The sequence below is a fragment of the Thunnus maccoyii genome, chromosome 10, assembly GCF_910596095.1.
Source record: "Thunnus maccoyii chromosome 10, fThuMac1.1, whole genome shotgun sequence".
Taxonomy (NCBI): Eukaryota; Metazoa; Chordata; class Actinopteri; order Scombriformes; family Scombridae; genus Thunnus; species Thunnus maccoyii.
Window position 1 is genome coordinate 11,076,492 of NC_056542.1, and position 9,895 is coordinate 11,086,386.

Genomic DNA, 9,895 nt, shown 5'->3' on the forward strand with positions numbered 1-9,895 from the left:
GGGAATGACCAGTCTGCAGGAGCCATTTTGTGTCTTTTGGTTCACAGTTAGCCTTGGTGTTCATTCCCTGTGGGTTACTAATAGCCACGGAGCTAGTGTGTAAACAGCAGCGGTCAAGAAACGTTTAAGTCAAAATGACGATGCAGTTATGTTATGTTTAACCAGTAGATTTAAAAATAAACATACGTACTCTACAACTACTGTATATAATTTGTTAACTTTGTAGCAATATGAAGCAGTGGTTCCACTGCTGTGAACCACTGAGATCCCACTGTAACCAGGATAGATTGAATTTGAGCAAAAGTTATCAGCTGGGTTAAAATAGAATAAGAGGTTAAATGTTTTTTTTCTTGATCTCTCTTCACAACTGGTTGATGGACTCATTTCTAGTTTTTGAGATAGATCTTACCATGAAATGTGAGTGTTAATTTCCCCATTTCCACCAAAGAAACTAAAGAAGAGTATAACATACACTTCTATCAAAGTTCAACAATAAAGACAGAGCCATAGCAGAAAGACAAGAAAAACAGAAAATGACCCCATGAACAATATTCCATCACATCAAAATCTGTGATCAGATTTCATGGTCCAAATCTCCATAGCAACAGCTCAAAGGCAGGTGCCTCTAATCCATGTTAGGGCCTGCGTAAAATTAAAGAAGGCCAAGTTGGCCCCTAAATATCTTAGCCCTGACAGTTTAAAACAGTTTTTTTTATTTATAGGCGCAGTCCTGAGATAATTTTCCATTGTGATGACTTTTGAGACATTTGCTTTGTCTGTTTGGCCTGTTGCAAAGTCACAGGGACACAGACAAAAGTGATATTTCAGTTTTGCTGCTGAAGATATTGCATCAGAAGAGCTCTCTCTGTTCCCCCTCTGTTGGCTGGTTTTGTGAAAACAACATCCTCTCCAGGGGCTTGCAAACCTGTAACTGAATCACCCAGTTTGCAAGTGAAAGTACCCTGACCTCACTAAGCATACTTCTCATTTTGCTCAGATTTGAATGGAGACTGGTACTGTAAGTATCTGTGCAACACTGGGTGCTTTAAAATTGAATATATTAATTTGAACAATGCGCAGGTTCACATTCTCAGCAAAACATAGCAGGTGTCAAATTTGAGATGAGTCTCCACTAACAGTAAAGGCTTCAGAGTTCAAAGGGATGCCATATCGCTTGGATCAGAGGGCGAGGGATGACAGGGAGGATGTGAAGATATCAGGACAGTGACTGAGATAGCCATGTTTGGGCACAAATCTGCCCTGGGAAACTTGGGAGTAAACGGGTTCCTTGGATTAATGGCCATGTTTGTTCAAAGAGAAATAATATACTCTTCCTCTTAATGGCTATACAGAGGCCTTAGAACAACCCTGCTCAACTTATTTATTCTAAAACCAGCAGCCCCACCAAAGCATTGAGTGAGACCCCCAGAAAATGTAACTGTTACCCTGAGATCTTTCAGCACCTTTCTTGGTTTTCCTTTTACTATATACAATATACTTATCTTTGTGACAGTACGTTTTTTTTCAGCTGGCATCAGCTTTTAATCCTTTTTGTCGAATATTGGCTGTTTATCACACATTCTTTTTTTAACTCCATTGTTTCTGCATTCCTTACCTTCCTCTCCTCTCACCACACTGTTTACCACCTCAAAGTGTATCCAAAGATCAGCTAGCAGACTGTCAAGATTATTTTTTTTCTTGCTTGCTTTCAAGATTTGCTTTCTCTTTTCTCACTCTCGCTCCAGTTTTCCCTCTGCCATCTAAACATTTACCGGCAAATACCAGCACAGAGGAAGAAAAAAGACAACCTTTCTTGCATTCTCCAGGCAGAATGACTCTCCAAAACCTCCACTGGCACACAGGAGTTGACTGCATAGTTTCCCCAATGCAAACCAGATGTGAAACACTAATGTATGGCAGCATTTTTTTTTTCTTCAAAGGAAGACAAATGTAGGCCAAAAATGTAGTCTTTTGGCCATCCGCACACAGAGATATAAAAATAAATTCAGATTCATTCCAGAGTTCCAAACTTTCCCTCATGGCGGTTAGGACAGTACTGTATGATTTAGAGTAATTGCGATGTTATTGTTTGGTGTTGGTAGAGTATTGTTGAACACTGGGATTGAGACAGGCTTGTGGAAGGAGGGAAGATGAGATGTGACAATAGCATTTTCAGCTGTGCTCCTCTTCAGAAAGTCGTCATTCATATGCACATGCAGTCCCCCTTGCTAGCACGTCGTCGGGTCTCAGTGTGCCAAGTAAGTGTCAGATTATGACAAATTTATGTTTTAAGTCTGACTAAACATGCATCAGTGCAAGCTTGTGCTGTGATTTTGTTTTTCTTTTGTACACTTTATCAAATCCTTTTAATAATTGAGTCCAGAAGGTTTGATGCACAGTTCTTTCAAGCCAGCTGCTATTCACCCAGAGCTTTCCTCGATCACTGCAGTGTGTACCACACAACAGAATCAAGACTAATATTAAAAGACATCAAGTCATAATCCTACGCATGCATGATCATTAAAAGTTGCCAAGAAGGGACAAATTACAAAGGCCGTAGTGACATTTTCCGCTGCAGGTAGTCATTTTCCTCTTTTATGTTTATGATGTTGGCTTTCATTTGAGCCCTCTGTTGCCTCCCACTCCACACCAGGCGGTGTTTAAACGCTCAGGGACAATAACAGGTTAGGGTTCCAGTGTCTGGTCCTGCAGCCTGTACTCTGTCGTCAAGTCTGACCCAGGCTCCCACAGGGGCGCAGTCTCAGGTGCCCCCGCACCAACCCCCGCCCCTACTCCCCTCCACCCTGCCACAACTAGTTCTCTGATGTTGCGTAGTGACACTCAGTAACTTAAATTGTTCGCTGTATCTTCCTGCTCATACACTCATGATGCCTTGTGTCCTGAGAATATGGGTGGCCCAGGTTTTTTTTTTTTTTTTTTTTTTTGTTCTAATGCAAGACAAAAGCAGCACTAGAGCCACTGGTTGTTTACCAATACCATCTTAGCAGTGACTGAGTGCCGACCCCATGGTATAAACTCTGATGACCGCAGATTGCTCAGAAGCTTAAATGCCATGAAGATGATTGCAGTTCTGGTTTTCTGGCTTAGAATCAGTGTCACAATGAAGATACTTTACTAAACTGGAATTGTGTTGTAGCAGATCTTTATTACCAGCAAGCAAAATCTTTTCTTAAAATTACAATTAAAATGTTTTTGTATTTCCATAACCAGGACTTGTAGGCTTGTTCAAATAAGCACATCTGTTTATGAATGGGGCTGCAGCATTATCTCTCCTTCATGAGCAATTTCCTCTTCTTCCTGTGATAAGATTCATTGCCTCAGCGGGTCCTTTCGATTACTGGACTTCATTTATCTGATGCAGGGAAAGCCAGCAGCAACAGCACAACAAACATTTGACTAAAATATAAAAAAATATATTTCAGTGTCTAACTCATGTTGTTTTATTGTGACCTGAATAGTTTGAGCCATTTTAGTTAATGTTCACGAAAACAATTAGTCATGTTGATGTAATTTAGCTTGTGGAATGACTAGTCTCAAAGAATATGCGGATCTGGAAGCCTCTCCCACAGGACCTGAACTTGGTTGCCAATATCTTGAATAATATAAATGTAATCCCTCTGACATTGTGTCATAAACATAAGATCTGAGCCATTAAAAAACTCTTGTGCAATTCATGCCTTTGCTTCTTCGCATTAGTCACCAAATGGAAAATCTTCCACTGTCATGAGGCGCTGGAATAAATAATATCAGACGGCATCTCCATCAGGCTCCTTTCAAACGGCCACTGGACTGAAACACAAATGAACTTTTCTGAAGTGTGTTTTTGACATTTGTGCTTTATTTTTGATATGCTCGACCAGGCCTTCAAATGATATACTTAAGTGTCCAGTGCTGTACTTTTTCCCTCTTCTCAAAGTCAGCCAAGAAGCTTTACTGTGTCTGGAAGATGTCCAGGCACCAGACAGAGCGCAATGTGATGGTATGTGTTTATCCAAATGCAGCCGTTTCACTTTTCATCTAATTTGATTTAAGACTTCATATAGACTTCTTTTTCTTTTTCCTTGTCCCACTATTGTGTTTGATTTCTCCTCTGTTCCTTCATCACTCTCTCTGTGACTGGTGTGAAAGGAAACAGAATCATGTGTACTTTAAGGGGACCTGCTCAACAACACACTCCTTGGTCTGGTTTGTGAGCCCGTTTGCTGCCAAAAGATACAGACAGTTAAAGGTGATTGAGAAGCTTTTGAAGCAGCTACTTTTTAGGTAAATCAAACTGTTATACGAACAGTAAAATCCACACTTGTGAATGTATCCACTTGGACATAAAAGCACACTAGTCACAATAGACCTATAAACACTGACCTAACAAATAAAGCATGTGCTCTGGTATTAAAATGTTTTTTTCTCAAGAGTGTTATAGGCCAGATAGATACTACAGCGTAGCCAAACTTTTGTACCATTTCCCATGTTGTCTTATCAGGGTAGATACAGTTGCACCACTTCCGCACTGTGACTTTTTTTAATGTTGGAGATATGGAGTTCCCACAAAATGTGGTTTTTGTTTTGAAAAAAAAAAAAAAGAAGAAACAACAACCAAAAAAATGTGTTTTTGTTATGATCATTATTTATTTTTTTGTCTTTTTGTCTCTTTTTTGTGTCAGCTGCATCAATGACAGTAACTGAGAGTGAATGTATGGACTTATAGAAAAGCCTAAACTTTCAAATTTTCTTTCAGTTAATATTTTCAGTTTCAAATCGCTATATAATTTGACGCTGAAAATGTTCACTGTGGCACTCTCTGTCTCTGTCTCCTGGAAATAGTATGTGTGTATTCATGAGTGTTAGCTTTAGTGTTTTTCTGTGTTTCTTTTGTGAACAAAATAATTCACTTCATGGAGCTAATGCTAGATGAAATATAACAATACAATAATGTAGTAAATACACATTTCACATATTAGTAAGTAGTAAGTAAGAATTGAAGTTTTATTTATTGTAAAACTTAAAATGGAAATAATCATCTAAGGTTGCAAGAAAACACTCTATTCCTCTTTAAGCTGATCAGCATGATGAGTTCATTTGTTTTTTGAATGTATCATGAATGAGACTGTGTGTTTATAATATACATAATGATCGATGAGCTCTTGCCTCAAATTCACATTTACGATGTTATTCTGCCTTCCTCAGCTCTGACTCACACAGTAGGTGTCATCTGACCTTTCACCAGATATTTAGAGATGAACCAGTTTCTAACGCTGAAGTCAGTCTGTTTTTTTGTGGCATTTACAATGAGATCATAATTCTCCAGAGCATTTTAAATACAATTGTTTAACAGCATTTCACAATACATCTTACCTGTGATTAACCAATAAACTTTTTAAACTAATCACACATAAGATGTTTAGAGCACTACAGAGTAATGTAATCTTTTTCTCCTCTAGCATAAGTTAGAACTGTATGGCACAGAGAAACAATAGAGAAGATAGTAAGTGTGTAGTCATTTGCTGGTGCAGGACACAGTCATCTGCTTTCTGCGGTCAGGATGATCTTGCTCCTCTGTTGATGTAACATGATGTCAAGTGCTTTGTCTAGTCTTCGTAAAACATATTTTACAAGCAGATTCTTTTAATAGACAGCAGGGAAGGGGGGAAGAGCAGCCAGGCTTGTTCCCAGCAGGGCATACGGACTGTTCATTTGGAATCAACCAGAGCGTAAGCAGAGTTTGGGCTGGGGATTAACAAGCCTGCCTGTGGGACCGGACTGGACAGGGTATCTGCTAGCCCTTCAGTAACCAACCATGACTATGTTGCTCAGCAACAGCATACAGTCTGCTTGCTTGCATTGGTCTGTTGTTCTGTGGTGTCTCACAATTGGCCCTGAACTTCCCTCAGTATGCCAATCAGGAGGGGTTGTGATGACTAGTAGAATGTAGCCTTGGCATTCCTCACCTATCTTATAGCCGGATGTGTGAAAACAAATGAATAGTTTAAAGGCTTGTTTGGAGCCCCAGGAAGATGGGTTTGTCATACCCCACAATATTAAAGAGTTGTAAGGAATGAATAACACACTAAGGTTTTGGTTTTCATTGAGCCTTTGTGGTAGGACTAAAAATGTAACATTTGTCCTTAATAAAAGACCATGGTGTCATGACTTGAAAGGGGTTATCCCCTTTTGAGCATGGTTGAGCCTGGCAAATTTTGTGGCAAACTTGACTTGTGTAGAATTTTTGGGGAGTGATATTCAGGGGAGTATCAGTGTTCTTTTCTTGCAACATGCCTATTAGGTTTTCATACTTTTTTTAAAGTAAAAGTGGAAATTTTATCCTGATGGTGGTGATAGACATCAAGGTCAAAGGGGCCGGCAAAACATTAAGGTACATCCTCTGGGGACCATGAATACTCACAGTAAATGTCATGTAAATTCTGTCATCCGTTTTGGCAATACCTTGCTTTGGACAGACAGACTGACCAATACACCAACACTGTCCTTTTATCCAACAGACTATAAAGTGTTAAGAAAACCAGCTCAGCATTCAGCAGAGTCAATCACACTGACCCATATAGCTCAGCCTCTCAGATGAACTCCCCCTGGATCATTATGGAGAATGGAATGCACTGTTGCCTATATTACACAGAGATCCCTACTTTGTGCTGCAATACTATGATTAAACTGAGAGCAATATTTCTGGACCATTGTCCCGTGTGGAGTCAGTGGTGATTTCCTTAAAGCCCACACTTTTCCCAGCGGGCTGAATTCAGTCACAGCTCTGGTATTTGGGAATGTTATTAACCCGGAGTGGGGTTCTTAGTCATTGGGTTCTGGACATGAAGGAGATGGATCCTTGCCGGGAAGCTAGCATATACAGTAGTAGATACAAAGCCCTGTGAGAACTGGCATCTGGATGAGTTCACTGTGACCCAGATCCAATGCCTTCTCCTCTCTTCTCTACTCATCTCTTCTCTTTTCTTTTCTTCTCTTCTCTTCTCTTCTCTTCTCTTCTCTTCTCTTCTCTTCTCTTCTCTTCTCTTCTCCTCTCCTCTCTTCTCTTCTCTTCTCTTCTCTTCTCTTCTCTTCTCCTCTTCTCTTCTCTTCTCTTCTCTTCTCTTCTCTTCTCTTCTCTTCTCTTCTCTTCTCTTCTCTTCTGTTCTGTTCTGTTCTGTTCTGTTCTGTTCTCTTCTCTTCTCTTCTCTTCTCTTCTCTCCTCTCCTCTCCTCTCCTCTCCTCTCCTCTCCTCTCCTCTCCTCTCCTCTCCTCTCCTCTCCTCTCCTCTCCTCTCCTCTCCTCTCCACTCCACTCCACTCCTCTTCTCTTCTCTTCAATTGTGGACTGAGGGTTTTTGGTTCAGCAGTTTTTGCATGCAGTCACGTCTTAGTCCATCGCCCCAGGGGTCAATACACTGACGTCATGCCGCTCTCTGTGAGATCATGTGCCGTCAGGAGTTCATTTCAGGCTCTGAATTGGCCACTCAAACACTGATACTCTAAGATGGAAACACTACAAGACCTGTAAGTCAAAACAAGCCTTTTAATTTCGAAAGTAATACATGTTTATGCATCAGTTTTTGAATCTGAGTGTAACATTTCCATCTATGCTCTAGTGAGTTCTCTGTTACTTAATTTTACCTGATTGCTGGCAAACCGGTTATTTTTTGCTCAAACCCACACATCCCTGAAGACCGTGAAAACACTTCCTCACTAGTCATGAGTGCAACCTTAATGATCCACTCCAGGTACAGGGATGTTGGCTAGTTCCTGGTTCAAACTTTCACAGGAGATATATATTTCTGCCTATTTAAAAAGGTTCTTTGACCTACTTTCTGCAGCCTTTTCGTATGTGGATATGCGGATGATACGTATGAATTGGGGGAGGGCAATAAACAGCTGCCTGATTTGCTTTGGAAATTGAAGCTGACATCAGACGTCATAGCACTTGCTTCCCAGTTTTGTGAGTCATGCCTCGTCTCGTTCTCTTACCTGGCAAGCAAAGGCAGCACATACCTACCTGGCACTGCAGATAACATTAAGGTCATAGTGCTCATTTTCAGCTCTATACTTTGTTGATCTAATCTCGATGTTGTGGTTATGTGGGCTGATGGTAACGTGGCTGGAATTTTCTGACAGATGGTGTGTCAAATTGATGTTAAAATGCAGACTTGAAAGTTCAGCACCTTACCATAGGTTATGCAGGCCAACCACAGCTGCTTATTCTGATATTTTGCCATAACCTTCAGATGGATACTATAATGTGAGACATAAGATACTTAACATGTATCCATTCCGTCATTAGACAGAGAAATATAGCAGTCTACTATAGTGATGCGAGCCAGTGTATACACATTGCCGCAGGGCTGTCGAGCATTTACACTTTCTAATTTATGTCTTAAGGTCATTGAAGGTGGCTGAGAGTGCCTCTCTAGTTTGGGGAAGTGGTGTTGTATTAACAAAAAGCCTGTCACTGGGTTAAATATGAGGACTGCAAGCAGGTGAGGTCTGTTGGATCTTGACTTTCTCACCCCAGCTCATTAAGAGCTTTTGTCTCGCAAAGGGCTGAGACAGATGAAACATGAGAGTCTGGGACTAATGTTTTCTTTGATGATGGATCCTGTGTGATTTGGCTTTTAGTCTGTCTTCCTTTTTCTGTGTCACCCTATGTCTTTGTGTGTGTGTGTGTGTGTGTGTGTGTGTGTGTGTGTGTGTGTGTGTGTGTGTGTGTGTGTGTGTGTTCGTATGTCTCCTATGTGCATATTCTTTGTGTGCATGCTGCTTGTGCGCTAGCATAGGTGCATGTGTGTGTGTGTGTGTGTGTGTAAGACAGGCAGCACAGGCCCAGTTTGAAGTTTAATTGATTATTATATCAGAGGTGATTATTATTACTGGGTGGTGGGAATGAATAGCCAGCAGTGCACCCTGCCAGAGGGCTGTATCACTTATCACTGGGCTTTCCTCCAGCCATGCTGTAATGTTTTGGCAACCTGATATTGTTGCCATAATGCTCTCACAATATTATTCTGTCACTTTGTTGTGTGCTCAGTCATGATCAAGGGGCCTATCACACAGTACAAACCATGTTTTTGATGGTATACCTCCTGTATCTGTATATGCATGTACTGCAGTTGAATCTTCATGCTGAAAGGAAGCCACTTGCTCGGGAGTCATGTTCAAACAGCTTCAACTGTCTGCTCATTTGTCACACACAAACACTCACAAATGTGCACGCTTCATGGGGGTTTCTGTATCTGTTGGTGGTCCACGCTTTGCTCACAAATATATTCTTGCTTCATAAATATTTACAGGTGTGTAAGCCGTCTGGGGGCTTCACATGTACGGATTCACTACTTTATTACAGCTTAATCTTAAAAAGACAGCTCGCTCAATTTGTAATAGCGCTTTAATCTTCCAGTTGCAGGTTTTGAGCAGTTGACAGCAACAGGAAGGAGTCTGGTAGTTACTGAGAGAACGCAAAGTGACAGCTTCCTTTCTTGTCCCCTCCTTCTGCATACACCACACTATCATCGCACAGCAGTAAAAGTTAATAGGCGTTTTGTACTGCCTCTCATGTCACTCTCACTCGTTCTTTTTCACTGTCTCTCGTTCGTTTTTCCACTTGCTCCCACTTTCACTGTGTGTTTTGTTTGAGCGCAGCTCCATTGCTGGTACAAGCATAAGTATTTACAGCATAAATATTGGCAGTGAAAGTCTATACTGATGTCCAAATGCCATGCTGGAGAAGGTGACTCAAGATTACCTCCTTTTCCTCTCTTCCCCTGTTAGTTATCTCAGCCCTTTCTTCTTGTCCTCATCTCTTGCCCTCATTTTGATTTCTTGGCATTTGTTTTTTAAATTGTTACTAACAAGAGTGTCTCCTTTCTGTGTTTCAG